Raw genomic sequence first — 21,842 nt, forward strand, 5'->3', positions numbered from 1 at the left:
TAGGGAAGGTTATAACTAACAAAACTATTCTCTCAGTTAAGGACAAAGAAAAGTAGGAAGGCTCCCCCCTCCCACCAAACCTTCCAGCTGAAGCTGGCAGGAAGTAGTGAGAGGAACCACTATGGCGAACAAAATATATTACTCAGGAGTGAACATATTTAGCTGGGGGTTAGAAGACAGATATTCATCCAAGCGATTTTTAAATGTTAGTACTGAATCACAGTTTATTACACTGGAGGGCTGTTTGTTCCAAATATTTACAACTCTAGTAAAAAGGGAGTGCTAAGCTTCCTCTGACTGAAATCGCTATTAGATAATTTTGTGCCCATTACCTCTAGTGTAATATGAGCGATCACCTGTGATATATTTTTTGATAGCCAAATTACTGTGTCTTTTGAATATTTCGAATATTTAAAATAAACCTCCTAGTAACCTGCGTTTGGTTAAGGTAAAGAGATTCACTGCTATACACGCACCTCTTACGGTTTGTTTCTCATTCTAAGTATCATCTTTGTCACCCTACGTTGTACTCTTTCAAGTTTCTCTATATCTTTTTGTAATATAGGGACCGACACTGGACACAATACTCTAAGTGTAGGCATACTAGAGAATTATACACGGTGAGGATGATATTTTCTTATTTTTATTCAAATGATCCACAACTGAATCCGATAAGTTTGTTTGTTTTTTCAACAGCCTCTGCACACTGTTTGATTGATTTAAGATAATTTGCTACATAATTCCTAAGTCATTTTCTAGTTGAATATTGTTCATAGTGTAACTGACTGTTTCATTTTTATTTCCAATGTTTAGCACTTTGCATATACAGTACTAATACTAAAATATACCTGTCATGTATGGGCCCATTTAAATAGTCGTTCAATGTCACTCTGAACTGCCTGCCTCTGTAAAAAAAAAGTGCCTACTCTTTTTCCAACTTTATTTTCATCAGGAAATATGGATATTTTACAAAAAGAAACCATCATCTATATACCATTTCCATATAGTAAAAGCAGAATAGAACCCAATACTAAGCCCTGTGGCACCCCACTTGTAACATCTCTCCATTCTGATTGTTTACCATTTATTTCGACTCTGTTCACGTCCTGTAAGCCAGTTATCGATGTACTCTTACTCCAGCACATTGCCTCTGAACGCATGTGTCTTCAATTTCAGAATTAGTCTTTAATGGACATCTTTATCAAATGCTTTATGAAAATCAAGATAGATACTCTCGATAGATCTGGTCTCATCATATATACTGAATATTTCACAGCAGAAAACCAAGAGACTCGTAAGGCAAGAGCAATTATTCTGAAAACCGTGTTGTGAATCGTTAGGCAGATTGTTTATTTCCAAGTGCTTAACAAACCTATCTTTGATACTAGTTTCCAACAACTTGCACACCACTGAAGCTAAGCTTATTGGTCGATAATTTTCTGGTTGCGATTGGTTGCCTTTTTTAAATACTGAAGTTGCATTTGATAGTTTCGACTCATGAGGCACCTTAGTATTTCTTAGTGATTTAATGAATAGCTCAGGTAATGGCTTAGATGTTTCATTCACTGCTTCCTTCACAATGCGCGGAGATATTTTATCCGGCCCTGATGTTTTATTCACTAAGTTTACCAATGGCAAGTCGTACAGCATTCTCACTAACAGTAATGTCGCTAATTATGTTACTCTTTTGTAAGACAACAGGAAAAACTGGTGAAATGGAATCAGTATTGACAACTGTAAATACGGATGGAAAGGAAGTGTTGATAATTTTAGTCATAAATACATAACCTCCTCCAACTTCCGTTGGCGGAAGTAACGAGAGAGAACATAATAGGAAAAATAAAAGAAACTGGAGGATGGCGAAGAACAGGAAAAAAATTAAAGAAGAGAAGAGGAATAGAAAAAAGGAGAGGAAGAGGAAGGGAGAAAAGAAATTTAAACAAGAAGAGAAAGAGATAAGAATAGGAAAAGAGAAGATCAAGGAGTGACAAAGAAAGATGTGAATGAAATGAAAAGACAAAAATGAGAAAATAAAGGAGAAACATAGACAGTGGAAGAAAGAAGGAAGAGAAGGAAGACAGTAAGAACACAGGAATAATAGGAATGAGAGTGAGCAAAGAGAATATAGTGTTCGCCAACCCACAAGGCTTATCTTAATAGTCCAACTGTATATAAAGTAACCGGGGAATGACGGAGCACGGAGGGGAAGAGCGAGAAGGTGGGATGGAAGAGGGAGAAGGAGGGAGGGAAGAGGGAGAAGGAGGGAGGGAAGACGGAGAAAAAGGGAGGGAAGAGGGAAAAGTAGGAAAGGAAGAGGAAGAAGGAAGGAGGGAGGGAGTGACGAGGAGGGATAGAATAAATCATGGATAAAGAGGACATAAGGGAGGAAAAAGGAGGAAAGAAAATGAGAAATAAGAGGATTCATAATTAAAAAAAAAAAGACATTGGAAAGTAGGAGGGAAGGAAAGGAGAGAAATAGGGACGAAGGAGTGAGCAGAGGAGGAAGGGAAGGAAGTCGGGGAGAAAATGAGAAAAGAGTGAGAAATGAGAAGCAGGATCAGGATGAGAGAGAGAGAGAGAGAGAGAGAGAGAGAGAGAGAGAGAGAGAATGTTTAGGTAGGGAGAGTGCGAAGAAGAGAGGGAATATGGGAATGAGAGGGAAATAAGAGGAGAAATAAAGGGGAGGAAGTGCGGAGACTGAGTGAGGGAGGGACGGAGAAGGGAGGAGGCTGAGCAACAGGGAAGACGATAAAGAGAGCTAAAAAGTAGGCAGGACAATAACATGAAAGAGTGCAGAAGAAGGTGGGAAGAAAACGAGGAAAACAAGAAGGTATGCAGGAAATTAATAGGGAATTATTAGAGCAGAACAGCAGCGAAGTTGGAGGAAGAGAAGCAGATAGGTTGGGGAACGATAGGTTTAGTGCAAGGCAGAGAATGAGAGTGTAACTGAAAAAGAATTATGACAAAGACAGAGCAGGTATGAGATGGGATGGATACGTACAACACTGAATCATACCAGGAATTCCTCACTGGATGTGCATCAAAGGAGACTGGGACGGGCCAAGTGACCAGCAGGTGCCTAATGATATATACCTGGGCACCTGAACAGCACGGGCCACGCTGAAGAGACTCACGGATTTATTATTACATATGAGATCACGAAGGGAAAGGTAAGCCCTCAGTTTATGTCACTGCTGAAACATAAATGGAAAATAAACAGAGTGTGACATTTCTCTCTCACTGACATGTAAATTGGAGCGCAGTCTTCCTAGTTTCTCTTTCACCAAATTGATTGTCATAAATTCGGGACTTGCCTATACCTTACCTTACTCAGTTTTAAATAATACGACTGTTAGGATCCCTTGATGACACCAGGAAAAATAAATTCCATCACGGTAGCGGAAGCCAGAGAGTTGACCCACCACCCCTTTCTCCAAGCTTCCTGTCTCAGCATCCTACTGCTGCGACAACTTGTCAGCCCTTCCGCTGAGGACGGCATCCTTGTGCCTCATTCACACTGCAGGTAAGACTTGTCGCAAACCTCAAAATCGCAAAACCAGTCCCCGACCATGGAGGTCTCCGAGCAGTCGTGCCACCGATCAGCTACCTGTGGTCGTCCAGTGTCCGTCCAGCATCCGTCCAGTGGGCGGCCGAACGGCGACCATGGCCAGGTACACACAGGTCAAGACACCGACAAATGGCGGCCGGTCAGCGTCCTGTCACAGTTTAGACCGTGACCTCTAGGCCGCCACTAGAACGACACCGGCCGCGGATTGGTCGGCGGCTGGTCTCGGTCCAGCCCACTACCTGTCGCTCGACCAATCGCGGCAATCGCGGCTGGACGGCTGCTGGACTTCAACTACCACCTCAGACAGGAGGCTTGTGGACGGCGGCCGCCGCAGTCCAGTCGTCGGCTTGACGGAGTGAGGACGGCCACCCCACAGAGCTGGCGGCGACCGGCCTCCGTCCGGAAGGCAACCACCGCTTAAAAATCAGGTGTCACTGACCAGTCACAGTCCGTAAGCCGGCCAGACACAGTCCAGCCGCCCACCGGGCGGCTTCCGTGCCACGACATCGGTGGTCGCGGGGAGGTTTTTCGTGCAGCACGAAATACCTTGCGACGAGTTTTTGGTCGCCATGGTGGCCTGCGGCTAGACCGAGACATACAAAGATCGGTCGTAAACCTCACCAAAACCACCCACGACTTGCAGGTCGCGGGTGGTTTGCATTAAGTCGTACCTGCAGTGTGACTGGAGCCTTACTAGACAGCCAAGCGGACATGCCTCCTGTCTCTCCACCACAATGGAGGATACCCAGGAGTCACTGTCAACGACCGCGTCATGGCTCCTGAAGGGAATATAGGACAACCAACCACAGAGAACACCTCAGCTCTCTCCACCACCGGGAAAAATATGTGAAGTTTCGGTGAGATCAACACCTCCAGTCTCGGCAAACCAGTGGCGGCTACTGAGGGACGATCTTATGAAGCCAACGACCAAGCACACAGCAAATGCATTATCACAGTCAGAGATGGCCTTCTGACCACCTTTAAGCTTGTCAGCATCTCTTGACATTGTCTTGCAGGCACCACCAAACACCTACGTGCCATATCGTTGGAGATGATTGTTGAGATATTTTTGTTGTGGTGGTCCCAGGTTCATCTACAACTTGAACTCAGTGGTCAGCAGACTGTCCTCCTCCCGGGGGACAAGGAGGAAAGAAAGACGTTTGTGAGCAATGAAGCCGCTCACTTATATCAATGCTACAAAATGAAGGCACCCCTCTCCAACACCTGCCGTGACTCTTCCACTTCTTTTTTCTTTTTAATGTGTCAGACTCTAGGCAAAGTCTTCAGGGCCTATTTCTCGGGGGCAGTGGCCTATCCCAAGGTCCAGTAGTCCTCCTACACCTCCGCATGTCACCACTTCGGCGCTGACACCCACCGTCCATATTGAATACATGCTAGGGCTGTCTCATGTAGGACTGGTGTACTGGTATTAGCGGGGGTATTTTGACGACATGTCGGAAGGTGTTCTGGTATATCAGAAAAGTCTGCTTTTATGAAATTCAGACCCTTAAACTGTTCCCTGCTCCAGCAGGGATTCGAACCTGGGTCCATTAGGATTGCAGGCCGCCTCTCTACCGATTCAGTTACAGCCTCCCTGACATAAGTGGGCAAAAGCCTGTCTGTCTATGAGATTGAATTGATCTGTGACAGGTTCACTTTGGCGTTGTCCTTCTGAGGTGTCCCTGGTCATGGCACAAGACACCCCACCACCGCCACCACATTACTGTATCAGGAGGTAAGCTGAATTATTCACCACACCCTTTGCCATGCCAACAAAGGCCAGGCTCCAGACACATATTTGTTACATTACTCGTACTTCTTCATGAGGAACAAAGGGCGATCTGTCTTGCCCGTCATGCCGACAGATAAGACGATATCACTTCAACATTAAACAAATCCTACCACGAAAAACATATAAAGTCAACCAGTATAACATCAGGTCATCCAAACACCCTCTGTCTTCTGCACCAGGAAAAGGGTAAAGTGATCTGTCTCGTGCATCATCTCAGCAGCCAAATGGAGCAACATGTCAACACACCACTGTCAAGAGAGACACGGTGACTCGCCTTGCCCACCACCATGATAGCTCAGTGTACAGTGCAAATTCATGGACTGTCTGTGGGCTTATCAACGGGAAAACTAATTTTCCATATTTAAGGATACTTATGATACTGTATCATCACTGGTAACATCATTACCACCGGTATATTTTAGCCAATTGTTTTCAGTCTGCACCTCAATGATGTTTTATATCGGATAGGGCGGCCAGGGAGGAGAGATGACAACGACGACGACGACGGTGATGATAATGATGATGATGATGATAAGAGAGAGAGAGAGAGAGAGAGAGAGCAAACAGGGAGGGGAGAGGAAGAAGGGGAGGAAGAGAGGACACATGGATGAGAGAAATAAAGAAAAATGAGTGAGGGGAGATGGAAAGAACATAACAACACGAGGAGAGGAGGAGGGAGAAGGAAGAAGGGTGACGCGGTAATAAAAAGAAAGATAGATGCATAGAAGGGAAATAATAAAGTATAGAAAACTAAGAAAGGGAAATGGGTAAACAAGGAAAGGGGGAACAGATAAAGGGGAGAAATAATCAAGAGCAGAGAATAAAAGGAGACATGCAGAGGCTGAAATAAAAAGGAGACATGCAGAGGCTGAAATACTGAACACAATTAACGCTTGAGTTAAGAAAAAAAAAGGGGGGGGAAGGACTTAATGGGGGAATGTGGAAGAGAAGGATTTAAAGGAATAAGAGGAAGACAAGTAAAAGGATGGAACTGATACTAAATCAAGAGAATAATGGGTTTCATAAAGTTAACCCCTTCACTACCAGGAGAGCTTTCTCTTAATCACACAGCCACCAGACGATTTTATTCTGCGATTTTTTTTTCAACTGACGCAGTGAAAAGGGGGATGAATAAAGGCTGCATCTATCCTTTCTAGTTTGTAAATTCTTTCCAATACTGAACACATTGTCCAGAGATAATAATGGTAAAATGGAAGACATCCTTCAGCCACGAAATTTTCTCTGTTGCTCTTTCAGCTGCTACCATATATTTTTCAGCTAACAATTGTGTACAATGTTTGTTAAGTGGTAAATAATTAAACCCTTCCATTTCGAAAACCCTCTCTATAACTAAAGAAAAAAATCGACAAAAGTTGGCAAGAATAAATTGGAAAAGATTACCCGGTACATAAAAGTGAAGGACTTGAGAAAGAACGATGATTAGCAAAGGAAGAAAAAGTATAAAGAGAGTGAAGGAAACGTAAAACAGAATGTAAGAAAACGAAGAGGAAAGGGGCAAGGAAATTCTGATGCAAATGACGGGGATTTATTTTGGCAGGGAGGAGGAGGAAGAGAAGGTAAAGAAGACGAGAGTGAAAGTAATATGATGTAACTGAGAGAGAGAGAGAGAGAGAGAGAGAGAGAGAGAGAGAGAGAGAGAGAGAGAGAGAGAGAGAGAGAGAGAGAGAGAGAGAGAGAAATTTAGTTAAGTAGGGAAGGAATATTTAACATCGTAACATGTGATCCCACCCTTGCTAAAAAATAAATAAATAAATAAATAAAGCCCAGATGATCCTCAATATACTAATTGCTATCATCAGTAATACCTTCCAGCTGTGATTCGTTACCGTCAAGTGATTATATTCAGATCTGGAAATTCCATTCTTGGTGAAGGTTACGAACGATTTCCATTACCCATCTGTACGACGACCTCCTATATAATTTTCTTGCTACCACCAGACTAGCAATCTGTAGGAAGTAAAGTGGAGAGGCGGAAAAATGGATATGAAATACGATCCAGAATATGGTTGCGCTGTCATCAATCGTTCACGCTATCTTCATCACTGAATCCCAACTCTTACACAAAACTTACGTCAGAAACCATTCTCTGCCGTTAGTAATCCCCATTCAACCGTCTTAACCGTCTCTAGCAGCACGCTGCCAACATGCGCTAACCGCTCTTAACCGTACACAAACATCACTGACCTTCGTTAACTGTTGCTGACCATAAGCAACCGTTCCCAACTATCATCAGTCCTCCCTATCCGTTCTTATCCGTCATAAACCGGCTTTAACATTCGCCAAACGTGGCTAACCATCCTCAACCGTCCTTGCTTGTCATCGACAGTCCTTAACCACCATCAATCGTCTTCAGTTCCTACAAATAACCCTTATTCATAATTAACCGTCATTAACCGTTCCCAGTCGTTATCAATTCCGTCCATAACCGCCACCAACCGTTCTTGACCGTCCCTAACCGTCGTCAACCACCATCAGCGTCTGAACAAGGTCATCTCAACCTCTCCTCTTCCTCCTCGCCCCAGCTCTTTCCCCTCCTCCATCCACCTTTTCCGATAAATTCCTCCCTTTATATTAGTCTCTGGTTCGCCCCTGAAGTTTCTCTCCTTTGTCTCTCCCTCTCCCAATATCGTCTCTTTTCCATTCCCTTTCATTTCACTTGATTACCTCTCCCTTTTTGTTAATGTCAATCCATTGTTCGTCTTAATATACTGTTGTTGTACTGTTCTTTTTCCCTAAAATCTCTTTCTTTTTTTTTCACTTTTGTTTTCCAGTTCACCTCAATCTTCACTCAATGTATGCTCCGTTCGGGTGTTTCTACGCTGAATGGCAAGCAAAGTGGTTTCCTGTTTCCAAGGAAACCATTTACCACGCTGGGTACTACTGTATAACAAAATGGTGTCTAGTGGTCTAGGAGGTTAAGGCGCTTCAACCGGATGGGACCAGCAAAGTTTTCCATGTAAGAGGTGCTTAGGGGTTATTGCTTACATACAGCCACTCAGGCGAAGGAGAGGCTGGTGTTATTCACCTTAATGTCAGGAGTAAGTAGCCCGGCTCCGGGCTTCCACGTTAATAATGGGGCAAAATAGCATGGGATGATACACAGAGCAGGCTTCCCAGTACATTCCATCACGCTCCTCTATTGTCAGTATCGTCTGCAATGCTTCCCCCACTGAAGAGAAAAGCACCAGATACAGATCAAGATCTGACTTTTTTTTTTTTTTCCGCCACTTAGACCTTTGAGAAACACCACGTAATGTGCATGTCAGTCTATACTTGTATCCCCAACCTTTAGGCCACAAGTGACAGTCAAAACAATAATAATGACGGTAAGCAACATATTCACGGACCAAACACTTTGCTCAGCGTCCTGCACAATAACATACAAGTGGTTTGGATAAAGTACAGATGTTTTTATTCTCCTTTATATTAGCAAACATCACTTAATACTAAACACACACACACACACACACACACACACACACACACACACACACACACACACACACACACACATCATACATATGTATAAGCATGATTTTTAAAATCATCTTCATTACTTAAAAAATAGTACATATTAAAGATATTAAAACATTTCTTGCAGGTTTTTGCATCATCATCATCATCATCGTTATCATCTTCCCGCTTTTATTTTTTCCAACTTTCAAGTAAATTAAGCAGGTTTCAGGAAGCCACGAAGAGGAAAGAATATGTTAGTGGGAGAAATACTGAACAACATGCTCAATGCAATAGTCCACACACCCATTCATTCATCATTCAAGCCCCTAGAATCCTGGCTTCACCTGATAGGAACAATTTTCCTTACCTAACCTCATAATTACCTTTCCGACAGAGTAACTACGAAGGTTATTAACTTAAAACGAAGGTTCTAAACCCTAATCTTAGGGGGCTCCGTACAAAATTCATCTCACCAGCTCTACCTCTTGTCAGTTCCCTTGCCTCGTTAGCGCCCATACCTCTCTTTCTCTCATAGTCGTATATAATGTCTAACCATTTTCTTTTTTGCCGACCACGCCTCCTCCCACTCTCGGATTTGCTTTATACATCCTTTTCACCACCCTATTTATATCCATCCTTTCCTATTGACCATACAATCTAAACACGCTCTCTTCAAGTCTGTTATCCGCAGGCTTCCATACTCCACATCTTTCATGAAGCGCATTATTTCTTGTCCTACCCACTCTCCGCACTCCACACAATTTTCAAAAATCTCATCTTCACTGTAAGAGTTTCGTTTTCATGTTTCATCATAGTCTCACACACAGTGTTAATGTGGGCACAAATACTCCTTCATGGAATCCTCTTACAGCTGCCACACTCAGATATCTCTTTTGCATCAAGGTTATTGCACCAGACACTTTCCTTTCCTGCACCACTCTACTTTACACTTTCTTTGCACATCTCCCTCTTCTTTGTGTCCTTGCATCCACGTACTTAAATTCTCTCACCAGTCCAAGTCTCTGTCGATTCAGCACATGCCACATAGGGAGCCACACTCTCTCTCAAGAACCATCACTTTACTCTTATCTTCATGGACTTTCTAGGTTCGACGCTAATAGACATCAACAAAACTTTGCACCAGTCTGCATAGTTCCTGCTCACTGTTAGCCAGCAGCACTGCACCATTTGCAATCATGAAATTTGAAATACTTCACCCTTCACCATTCATTACTGTTGTCATTCTACTCTTCAACACCCAAGTTATTATTTCCCTCATAACCCCATCCATATAAATATTGAACAGCCTTGAGGTCATCATACTACCTTGCCTTACTCCAATACCGAAGTTAAACTTTTTGTTTTTGTTAATAACAGAACAGAGGAAGGAAAAACAAATGAATAAAAAAAAATAATAATCCATACACCAGATTACTGGTGTCCTCTGGTCAAAAAATATCTGTAACAGTTAGGCTTGAACTGCTGTAGGTTGAAGTTTGGAGGGAAACAACTCTGGGGAAGCGAGTTCCAGAGAGATGCAGTTCGGGGAATGAAAGAATTCTGATAGGCAGAAGTTTTGCAATGTGGCTGAGAGACATTCCAGTCATGAGCGCTACCAGATGCCCGTGTAGCACGAGGGAAGACATGGAGAGGTGGCACCATGGACTCAACTTCGTATGAGCATTTACCATAATAATATCTGTAAAATAATGTAAGGGAGGCAACATTCCTCCTTACTTGTAGGGAAGGTAGTTTATTTGTAATGGCAGGGTTGTTAATAATTCTAACAGCTTTGTTCTGAATTTTGTCTAGTTGTTTTAATGCAACTTCTCCACATCCATTCAACAACAGTGAGCAGTATTTAAGCTGAGAGTACACATGCCTCTTATAAAATTATACCTAACTCCTCGTCAGTGAAGAAGTTACGAACTCTGTACAATAATCCAAGTTTCTTTGAGGCGGTTTTAGCAAGTGATCTGATATGACAGGTCCAGCTGAGGGCACTGTTAAGTGAGACGCCGAGAATTTCAATACTTTGGAGATGGAAATATTAGTAGCAATGAAGGTAATGTACGAATCTGGCAATATCTGTCTATTAGTAAATTGTATATATTTAGTTTTACTAGCATTAAATGAGGCAAGGTTGTTTTGTCCCCATTCACTGATCGTAGATAGGTCTTGATTTATGGAGATGGCTGTACTGAGTTGAGAGGTAGAGATATTAGACTAAGTAAATAGGTGTCTGAGTGTGAATGAACTATGTAGTGCTGAGTCACCTGCATATGAGTGGATGGGATTTTGGGTGACAGATAAGAGATCATTACTATGAACCAAGAAGAGGGTTGGCGCCAGAACTGATCCATGTGGCACGCCAGAGTTAATTGAGTGGAAGTTGGAATATACATCATCTACTTTCACTCTTATTTTCCTGTCACTGAAATATGAGGAAATCAAAGGAACAAAAGACGTTAGTCCATAGCAAGGGAGTTTGGACAGCATGGAATGGTGCCATACTCTGTCAAAAGCTTTAGAAATATCAAGGGCTACTGCATGAATTTCTCCATGCAAGTCAATTGATTGATGGATGGTATCAGTTAGGAGACTGAGTATGTCAATGGCGGATCTTTCGTGGTGAAAATCCATACTGTCTATCATTAATTAAGTTGTTGGATTCAAAATGTTTAATAATGTGCTTATTAATTAAAGTTGCAAATACCTTACCAAGAGAAGATGTGACAGCTATTGGTCTGTAATCAGAGCGGTCAGAGGAACTTCCTTTCTTCGGAATTGGATGGATATTGGCTTTTTTCTACGAATTTGGGAATGAAGAAGTACGTATGCATAGTCCGAACAATTTATCTTGAACAGAGGCAAGTTCAGGGGAACAGTTTTTCAAAACAATTGGCGGAATTCCATCTGGGCCTGGAGCTTTGTTAGTAGGTTAATTGTCTAGGATGGATTTTACATATCTTGTCTGTATTTTAAGTGGAACAATATCGAGAGAGTCAAGTTCTAGTACTGGGACATTCTGGCTGGCATCCTCTGTGGTAGAATTTCTGGCAAATGTACTGGCAAAAATATCTGCTTTCCCACGCGGGTCATTTGTAATGTTGCCATGTGAAGATTTTAGTGGGGGAATGGATGATGACTTGTTAAAGTTACTATTGAAAGAATTAAGAGTTGAGCAGAATATTCTATTGTCATTAGGATTGTTAAGTAGTTTTAATGCTTGCTCTTGAAGAAAGTTTGATTTAGCTAGATTTATTACATCTTTTGCATGATTTCTAGCGGTTTTAAATCGAGAGAGTGATTCAGATGTTTTTTATTTTAAGTAAGAATAATATACTAATGACTTTTGGCCCTTTGCTCTGGCACAGCTGCCATCAAACCATTTTGGGGAGTTCGATCTTTTAGTGAACTGTTGACTTGGTATGAATAAATCCATGACAGCTACTATTAAGTCGCAAGTGTGGGACTGGGTAGAACTGGGATCACTAGAGAAGAACTAGGCACTTAAACGACGTCCTGCTGTAATCCCAGCTTCACCACCGTCATAAAAAGTCATAACAGCAATCAGCAGCTTTGCCTGTACACCATACGTCCATAAACTCCCTTAGTTTACCTTGGCGTATGGTTTTTGTAGGTCCATAAATACGATACATACATTACAGCCTTTCCACAAGCTTCCTTCACAGTCATAAGTAGCGCTAGGAAATTAGGCCATCTTTTCGAATCCACTAGTTAAAAAACGTGGTGTTTAGGAACTCACGAACAACTAGAACACACTGAGCTGGTGCCCCATCCTGCCTGAAGATGACAATTAGGTAGCAGTCGTCAAATAGTGATATCACAAAAAACTCCTGACGTCGAGATAACCATCTGCCGTATTGGCGTAAAGATAATTTGTGGACACCTTATCTATCCCTCAGTCTATCTAACGTATCCATCTGTCTGCATATATATATAATGTGTGTGTGCGTGTGTGTGTAAAGAGAGAGAGAGAGAGGGGGGGGAGGGGAGAGAGAAACCTTTCAGTTCTATCACTGACACATTGTGAGGCACCAGTCCAGTTTACCGTCATTGTCACCATTTCCACTCATCTTTTCTTTATACCTTCTTTTTTCTGTCTGCTCTCTAGTTAAATTTTCAATGGTACGGTTGTTCCATTTGCGGTCTTAAGTTTTCCCGATTTTCGCCATATTTTCTGCTATATTTTATATAATCTTTCTGAGACATTTTTTTTCTTCAACAGCTTGACATATCGTGTTCTCAAAGGCCTTCTTCCTCCAATGTGTAAAATAATAAGAAAAACAGAAAAAATGAATGGAACAGGTAGAACGAAGAAGGAAAAAGGAAAGAAAAAGTAAAGGGAAATACTCACGAAATGAACCATAATAAAAATTCCTTCAGTCCAAGGATGCATTATTATCTTAATTTTGCTGCTGCCAATTGACTTTCTTCAACTTACAAAAAACCTCTCGTATTCAAGACTTTTTGAAGGTTGTATTCCACTCCGCCCGTTCTTAGCATATCACCTAAGAGCCACAAAAGCCTCTGAAGTAGCGGAATAAAATGACAAAGACGACATATGAGGAAAGTGGTTAAGAGACGTTTTTCGTCCAGCAAGGTATGGAAGATAGAAAGACAGAGAGAAGAGTACAGAAAAGAAAGAAATGACATACCCAAGAGACGAACACGATGAAATCCCTTTTATATTTTAATTATGAAAGCAAACGATTATATTCAGATTAGGAGAGTACTTTCACAGCAGAGGAGTTAGACCTGTCCATTATTGACACTTTCAGTAAAAGAGGCCTTTGCCAAGGTTAATAAAATTGTCCGAAATTAGCAATAACAAACCTACAGAAAAATGTGATCGCGTTGATGAGGTTAAGAGACTTATCCCTCCTGTTCGATGGGATAGGGGAGGAAAAATAAACAGAAAAATATTGAAAGAAATAGAGGAACAGTGGAGAGAGAGAGAGAGAGAGAGAGAGAGAGAGAGAGAGAGAGAGAGAGAGAGAGAGAGAGAGAGAGAGAAACCATCTTCTCGAAAGAGACCTTTTGCTCCCTCCTCCGAGATTAGAAGGGAAGACCTACACATTTTGGGAGTTTGCTCATTCTTTCTCCCCGCTTACGCTTTTTATTTGTCTTCCATCCAATACAATTATCACACGGTCGTCCTGCTGAGAGAGAGAGAGAGAGAGAGAGAGAGAAGAGCGAGTGTGTGTGTGTGTGTGTGTGTGTGTGTGTGTGTGTGTGTGTGTGTGTGTGTGTGTGTGTGTGTGTGTGTGTGTGTGTGTGTTCCAGTAAACATGACTCTCACTGTTTACCTTCTCCACAATCTCCAACCATCTTTCATCCTCCTAAAATGAATGAATCTAGTTCCAGTAAAATGTGTCCCTGAATCACAGCAGAACTAACTTTTACGATGTAGGAACAACGTCTTTATTTCACCTCAGCTAAAACCAAAGAGAAATAAGTATATGAGAGTGAGTTGTCGAAGCCTGAGATGGTGAATACTGCCATCATTAATCCTGTGATGTTCAAAACAAGTGTCGTGATCATTATTATCATCATCACAGCCCCTTTTTTTTTTTTTTTTTTTTACCGAAGGAGGGGCGTAGGGGAAGATCCAAATAACAAGGAAAAACCTGATAGAACTAAAACTAATAGCTTGTCCAACTGAATGGACGACACTCATTTCTTTACCATTTAATCCCTCGGAACCCCGTCCCCACCATAGGCATAAATATCCGCACTCACGCGTTTCATACCGCCCATCACCTATAATCATTAAGTCGACTTTCACGACACCTAGAGACTCTTTTTTTCATTCCAGGAAAGTTCGAATATGTTCTCTTGGAGAGCTCAGCGATTTTCTTGTGATATACAAAACTACCCAGCTTGAAATTTTGAGTTGATTTACCATGTCAGCTGTTGCGTCAGCTAACGCATCTGCTGACTATTAGGAGATTTTCACTTTCGACTTTAAGGAGGCAGTTTAGCGACTTTCTTATGAAGCATAAAGCTGCTCAGCTTGAAATATTGAATTGATCTGACATGTCAGCTGTTGCATCAGGTGATGCATCTGCTGATGCTCTTTTAAAAATTGGCTGCAAAAGCTTCGCTGCAGGCCTATGTAGATAATCTCTTATATTAATCAGAGAGCGAATCACAAATGCTCGAGAGAATTTGCCTCTACCTATGGAGATGAATATTCTTAAGCTGAATGCAACCGTTTGATGGTAACAAGTTGAACAATAGCGTCATCTTTACTAAGCGGGATGTTCCCTTCAGAGCAAGTACGTATTTTGTTTTTCATTCTAAATAACACCAGATTATTTTATTTACCTTATGTAAGAGTCATTTGGGGTGAAGGAGTTAATATTGTGTCTGGTTCTTTCTCACTACTGTATAATTATAATTAATTGGCCGAAAAAGCTACGCAACCGTGGCAAGAATGCAATACAAATGCTGCCATCGTAGTGACGGGCTTAGGAGTTTATTCTGTGTGTGCGTCTTTACGAAAATACGGGCTGATATGCTTTGCGTGGCTTTTTTCAGTTTGGTGGGGGAAATCTGTTGGTTCCAGAGGGTTCAGTTTAAACAAGTCAGTATACAACAATGTAATTTTTATCCTGTGGAATGTTCAGCAAATAATGCCATAAAAATTTGTTCAGTCCTAAGAGTACTCCGTAACATCTGTCTTGCGTACCCAAGTTTGGTAGGCCTTGCCTGAACCTATGAACTCAATACAGAAATAATGGTCAACATTATGGCGAAAATTTCCATTGGTTACATCATGCCTGCAGTCTGTTCCTTTGTGAAATGTTCTCTTTCATAGTTATCACAGGGAGTGCATTCTATAAGATCGATTTCCGTACGCTGCATCCTGTGAGGGGTGGCATCGATAAAAGGACTTCCAGGCATTTCTATTCCTACGCAACAACGACTCCTCTTTTGCAACTGGCAATTCGCTTAACTTCTCAGAATTTTCTCCAACTCTTAAGCGTCAGTGTTCATCGGTATTCTCAGTCCTTTCCGTACACAACTGGTCAACTCTGCAGCTGTCTTCCTCCGTCTGTTGCAGTTACCCACGAATTTCAATCATTAACATGCAGTGCGACAAGGAACTTCGAAATGAACCGTTATGCGTGTTAGCTTTCCTTCGTTCAACAGCCTTTGTAAGGGAGAAGTTTTGCAGGCCATTAACCCCCCTCCCTCTTTTTTCCATTAAGATCATTATTTTGGTTTCTTTTTTTCTGACCAAAACTAAGAACAGAGTGACTATTTGGTTCCTGTGTCTGTCCGTCTGTCGTTCTGTCTGCTTGTCTGTATCTGTCTGACTGGTTGGCTGCCTTGTTTTTTATCTATCACTGTGTCTGTTTCGTCAATATAACCTTTGCTCTCTCTCTCTCTCTCTCTCTCTCTCTGAACCCATTCCCGTCCAACATGTTCCTCGTCTTCAGCAAGAACATTTTCACAGCCAGTAGTTCTTCCTGTCGTTTCCTCCTTACCTTCTGCTTGTCCTGCCTTTTCTTTTTTCCTCTCCTCCTCAGATCTCCTCGGCTTTACACTACACCCATTTCTTTTACGATCCACCGTGGCGTCAGTTCCATCATAGCTTCAGTAATGGTCATCCCAGCTTCACTCTCCTCTCAGCTCTTCTCCCCTCCTCGCCGCTCTGCTCTCTACCGCCAGTTTTTCTCTCCTCTCCTTGCTTCAGCCTCTTGCCCCCCCCCCCAAGCCTTCTCTTCTCCTTTCCTCAACCCTCCTGCTCTTCTCCGCTGTGCTCTCTACGTCAGCCCTTTCCTCCTTCCCCCTCCTCACTGCTCCTCCCCCTTCTTTTACCTTTCTCTCTCTCTCTCTCTCTCTCTCTCTCTCTCTCTCTCTCTCTCTCTCTCTCTCTCAATTTCTCCTTTCTCCTATCCCCATCCCATTTCACGCACCCCCCTGTCCTATCTTCACTTTACCACTCATTGCTTCATCCCCTTCCCCCAGTCCGTTCCATAAGTCAGGTGCTCCTTCTCGTCTCCTCTCCTCTCCTCATCATACCCTCTTTCCTCGTCTTCCTCTCATCTTCTTTTCGCATCATACCCTTTTCCTCGTCTTCCTCTCAGCTTCTTTCCTCAACATACTCTCTTTCATCATCCTTTTTTCCCTCTAACTCTTTTCTCATCATCCAGGTCTTATCTTCTCCTCCTCTCACCCCTCTTCTCACTCCTGTTAACTGATCTAATTGTTATCCTCTTCTGTGTGCACACAAATTTAGTCGGCACACCAGGTTCCTACAGCATCACCACCTCCTCTTATATCATATCTTAGTAGAACCTTATCTGCCATCTCTCAGCAGCACCTTCACTCTCATCTCTAAATAGCACCTTCTCTCCCATCTCTCAGCAGAACCTTTTTGCTCATCTCCAAGTAGCACCTTCTATCCCATCCCTAAGTAGCACCTTCTCTCTCATCTCTAAGTAGCACCTTCTCTCTTTCTAAGTAGCATCTTCTCTTCCAACTCTAAGTAACACGTCTTTGTTCTCTAAGTAGCACCTTTTCTCCCACCTCAAAGCAGCACCTTCTATCCCATCTCTCAGGAGAATCTTCTTTCCCATCTCTCCATAGCACCTTTTTCTCCCATCTCTAAGTAACATTTTCTCTCTCTCCAGTCAGCTTCTCTCCTGTCATACATCACATTTCCTCTCGCCTCACTATCCATCACATTATTTCATCACTCTCTCCACACCACCCTACTTCTTCTGACCCCCAAACCCGTCACACTAGCTCCTCACACACCCCACCTCCTGTCACATCTATCCTCCCACCCCTTTGCCCTCGTAGCCTCTCCTCACATTACTGACTCTTGATGCAGTCCACACACCGGAGAGGAAAACTCCATTATCCTCTTATCCCACTCGCACCTGTTTCTCCCCACCTCCCCACCACCACGCCCCTCTCTTCCCAACATCTGTACTCTCCCCTAACCTCATCACGATACCAAATTATCTTACCTAACTTTCACTCCTCTTCCTGATATCATCCTCTCATCACCCATCGCCTCCCTTCATCACCCCCCTTCCTGCCTAATATTTCCCTCTCTCACCACCCCTCTCCCTTCATCACCCTTCCTGCATCTCCACACCACTCTTTCCCCTCAATATCCCTTTCCTTTCCACACATATCCTTCATTCCTCATTGCCCTTATTTCCCCTCACATCATCAATAGTCTCCTCATCCTACACAATTTTTTTCCCCAGCACCACCTCTCTCCCTATCCCTCATCCCACCATCATCGCACCATCATTTCCTGCCCTTCACCTCACACCACTTCATCCACACCCCTACACCATCCCTTCCCTTCCTACCCCTCCCCTCACACACTCATTAATCCCTTCCCTCACGTCTCCCTTCATGTGTAGCTCTGTCGACGTCAGAGCACAGAATAAACTTCATAATCCCCTCTGTTACATCCACCACCGTGACCAGACTTGCCTGCCTCTCTCCACACCAACTCTCACAAATTTACTAAAGGATTAATAAGCTCCTTCAGTCTGAGGACGTCCCTTGCATTTCACTCTCACTGTTAACAGACGATTACATTTGGCTGACGAGGGCAGCCTTGTAGTGAAGGATATAATGATGACAATATCCATCCCCTCAAATTCAGAAAAAGTCTTTCCTGAATAAAATAGAATAGTTTATAGACTTCCAAACTGAAAGAAACATATATGTTAAGGTATTATATCAATGTTCCATACGTACTTCTCGCGCATATTATGTCTGTCTGTCTGTCTGTCTGTCTCTCTGTCTCTGTCTCTCTCTCTCTCTCTCTCTCTCTCTTTCCCCCCCCCCACTTTTTTTCTCATTCTCTTTCCCATATGGTATTTCTAAACCCTCATTATTTCAGGAACATTATCCTTCTCTTCATCCATGTCATTCTTCCTTTCTCTCTAGTTCTCCTTTTCAGTAAATTTTCCTATTTAAACAGCAATAATATATCTGAAGTATTTCTCAGACCTTCATTCTTTGTTCCCCAGCCCCCTTTCCTAGTATATATATTATCTGCTTCCTTTCTTCTTCTTCTTTTTCTTCTTTTTTTTGTCTTTTCGTTTTGCACTTGCTTTCAAACTCCTCTACCCTTTTCCCCTTCCCTCTGGAACTATTTCAAAAGCTTCACTCAGTTCTTTGATGGGTTTTGTGACAGGTCTGTTCTACCGGATGCCTCACAATACAGAGGCAGCCTTTTATTTACAATACTGTTTCGAGCTGAATACTGCAATGCTGTTTTTATTTCGACCATTGAAACTATAGTATTATTTCGAAACTTACCTTAAAGTACAGTTTTGATCTCTAGAGTACGATAATAGTTTGAATACTGCCCTATAGCGCTGTTTCAGACTCAGCCCTACCACTCTTTTCCAGACTCTACCCTACAGTTCTGTTTCAAATTCAGTGATACAATACCGTTTTAAATCCTTCCCCACAGTACTGTTCCAAAGAACTCTACAGTGCGGTTTCAAACTCTGCCCTACAATATTGTTTCAATCTTTACACTTCAGTGCTGTTTCAAGTTCTGTCATACAGTGCTATTTCAAGTTCTGTCATACAGTGCTGTTTCAAGTTCTGTCATACAGTGCTGTTTCAAGTTCTGTCATACAGTGCTGTTTCAAGCTCTGTCATACAGTGCTGTTTCAAGCTCTGTCATACAGTGCTGTTTCAAACTCATCTATGCAACTTTATTCCGTGTCTAATTCAGATCCTACTGTTTTAATTTCTAAAATGCTGTCTCGAACTCTTTTCTGCAATGAAAATTTTCATATCGTCCTTACAGTGTATTTTCATTGCAGTTTTTACCACACTGTTTTCGCCTATAATTTACACCACTGTTTTCATTGCTACCCAACACAACTGTTTTGAACTCTATCGTATACGGCAACAACATTGTTGAACTATACAGTACCATATATTACTGTTTTGAACTTCACCCTACACTGGTGTTAAAAAACCCACCATACACTGCTGTTTTCAACTCGCTTGTACTGCAGCAGATAGTCAGAATAGGGCAGAAAAAACATCATCTTGCGTGGGGTGGAAGTAGGCCTAAAAGTAGCTAAATTCATTCTTATTCCGCCAAAATTAAACGAAGCCTCCTGTACTCACCCCTACTGTGGTACTGTACAGTACACTAATATGTTCTCCACCTCGCTGTACAAAGAGGTGCATTACTTGCCCAGAATTTTAATCAGCACCATCAGCTGGACGACACAGTTTGTATTTCAGTCTTGCTATTTCCAGACGATTTTATTCAACGAAGGAAAGCGACATTTGTATAGAATTTAAAATCCTAAAACACGATAACGTCCTCATTACTGTAACTACACTGAATTTGACTGACTTTTTATTTTTTTTATTCACGCTGCTATAGTTCATCCACATAAACCTGGCCGGGGTTTCCGTCCTTTTGCAGCTTAAGTCACGTCGCTCAGTGGCTGAGAAAGACAATATCACGTCTCTACATCTATTCCATGGAACTTCTTCCTGACTTGCTTCATATTCCAATGTTTATCTCTTGTTACAACTCAGCATTAAAGGCGAATATATGGCAATTGTAGGTCACATATGACAGTAGTAGCATGATTTATGTAATACCCAAGAGGATAGTAAGGTGTTTGAAACAAAATAAATACCTTAACCAAAAAGAATACAGGCCCAGGGCTCTTCACCCATTCCATAGCGATTCTTCATGACTAGCATCATGTTTCATTGCTGATCTACTTTTAAAACTTAGCATACAAGATGGAGAGATGGTGATTTTAGGCCATGATGGGGTTAAAGCAGTATAAGTCCTCAGGGGTAGGATTCTCTTTTATACTAAAGATCAATTCCCTGTTCAACTTAGATATACTTTTACAGGAAGAACAAGATAAAGGATTATATTTTTCCATTCCCTTTCCCTGATCGTCCTGCAGAAAATATTTATAACCTGCGTCAATTTTCGCTTTGCAACTAAGATTTTGTGGAGTTGGAACAGGAGACAGACAAAGATTCGAGGGCCTCCTTGTCCTTCCTGCAAATAAAAGCCTGAGTTATGACACTAAGTTGATCGTATGTGCGTTTGTGTATCCCGGCTCAGCTTCAAAATTTTTGTCTTAATCAGAATAAAAGCACCAGGATATGGCAAAAATAACATGATAAGGACATCCCTGGGTTTAGCAGGCTTAGATCACCACTAGACGATTTAACTCATCCAAGGAAAGCGTTATTCATACCGAATTTTGGTTAATTCCTTCTAAAATAACACCTTCTGTATATTATTTTACTAATTATACTAAGAAGACAAATGCCCCTATGATTACCTCACACTTCCTTTTCCCCTTTTCCTTTGTACAAGGGAATAATTATACTTGACTTCCAATCCTCCGGGACTCTACCTTCCTCCCAGGCCAATCTGCACATCTTCCACATCCATTCTACTACTATCTCTCCCCCATGCTTCAGCATTTCACCACACACTCCATCAATTCCTGTGGCTTTCTTCAATTTAACTTTCTTCATTGCTTCCACAACTTCTATCCTACTGATTTCTTCCTGTCTTCTCACCTCCCTTCTTCTCCTAGCCATTCCCCAGCCACTTATACTCGCATTACTTCCATCCTCTATGTTCAACAATGCCTTAAAGTGTTCTCTCCATCTGCTCACTTTTTCTTCCCCTCTCCACTAGTAATCTGCCATTTTTATCTTTCACTCCCTTGCTAACTTCACTTCCACCCTGTCTTACTCTCTTCACCTCTTTCCAGAATATTTTCTTACAGTCCCTCCACTTTACACTCAAATTCCTTCCAGATTCCTCATCCACTCTCTTCTTACTCTCACATACTAATCCTTTCACCTCCCTTTCTTTTTACATATAACTCTCTCTTCCGCCTCTCAACTTCTTCCACGCCCCTATTTCTCATCCATTCATTGTGTGCTTTCTTCTTTTGTGCCAAAGCCTGTTTCACCTCT

This window comes from Coenobita brevimanus, chromosome 80 (genome assembly GCF_032717465.1).
Source record: "Coenobita brevimanus isolate Jiangsu-jjx chromosome 80, ASM3271746v2, whole genome shotgun sequence".
In the NCBI taxonomy this organism is placed as follows: domain Eukaryota; kingdom Metazoa; phylum Arthropoda; class Malacostraca; order Decapoda; family Coenobitidae; genus Coenobita; species Coenobita brevimanus.